Below are 971 nucleotides of genomic sequence, written 5' to 3'. Positions count from 1 at the left end.
CTGTGTGTGTGTGTGTCTGTGTGTGTGTGTGTCTGTGTGTGTGTGTGTGTCTGTGTGTGTCTGTGTGTAGTTAATGATCAGCCAGAGGATAAATTCAGACTCATGACGTCACAGATTTGATTAATTATTAATGTTTATGATCAGGATCACGACTTTTATGTTTTTATGGCTTCAGACAGAAAACAAAGAAGCTGCAGCTCCTTTCAGAACCAGAACCAGAACCAGAACCTCCTGCGTGCCTCAAACCCAAAACAATAAAACCATCATCAGAACCCTGGAAAAGAACCAGAACTCCAGACTTGTGGTTCTTCGCTTCTTCCGGGTCTGGATGGGAAACCGGAAGTACCTGAGGAGGCGCGGCGGGCAGGTGAGCAGCAGCAGGTGTGTGCGTGCAGATGGACAGGCAGGATCCAGGGGGGCGTGGCCTCCACCTGCAGCAAACAGGATCCAGGGGGCGTGGCCTCCACCTGCAGCAAACAGGATCCAGGGGGCGTGGCCTCCACCTGCAGCAGGTAGTTTGTGGTTTCCTGCTGCCTCCGTGCTGCAGTCCGGTTGGTCCTCCTGCGGAGAGGAGACGGCTCACCTGGAACAGAACCGAACCTGAAGCTCAGCTCAGCTGGTTCCGACCCGAACCGCCTCAGCCGCTTCCTAACATGAGCTCATCAGGCAGCAGGTGAGGCGTTTATATGATCACTTCCGGTGTCGGTTGATCCACGTCACTCCCAGGTTAGACTTTGTTTGTTTGTTAGTTTGTTTGTTGTTTGTCTCAAACTGTCCTCTCGCTGCTGTTTGTTGAGGCCGCACGGACTCTGTGCGCGTTCATTCAGCGCGTTCATTCAGCGCGTTCATTCAGCGCGTTCATTCAGCGCGTTCATGGAGGCTGCAGAAACTGATGAAAGATTTTAAATAAAGTTTGATAAACTGCAGCTCTGAACAAACAGACAAAAACAAACAAACAAAAACAAACAAAC

The 971-nt window shown here is 50.8% G+C and overlaps 1 protein-coding gene across 1 annotated transcript in view; it reads left to right on the top strand.

Moving 5' to 3' along the window:
• Positions 1–499: 499 nt before the first annotated feature.
• LOC106536665 (uncharacterized) overlaps positions 500–971 on the top strand; it is a gene marked incomplete in the record, with an annotated part of 22334 nt that continues 21862 nt past the window's right edge. The window contains 1 exon segment of the mRNA XM_014033987.1: positions 500–673.

Source organism: Austrofundulus limnaeus, unplaced genomic scaffold (assembly GCF_001266775.1).
Source record: "Austrofundulus limnaeus strain Quisiro unplaced genomic scaffold, Austrofundulus_limnaeus-1.0 Scaffold1923, whole genome shotgun sequence".
Classification (NCBI taxonomy): domain Eukaryota; kingdom Metazoa; phylum Chordata; class Actinopteri; order Cyprinodontiformes; family Rivulidae; genus Austrofundulus; species Austrofundulus limnaeus.
Note: the sequence above shows the minus strand (reverse complement) of the source record. Positions and strands in the feature narration are given on the sequence as shown.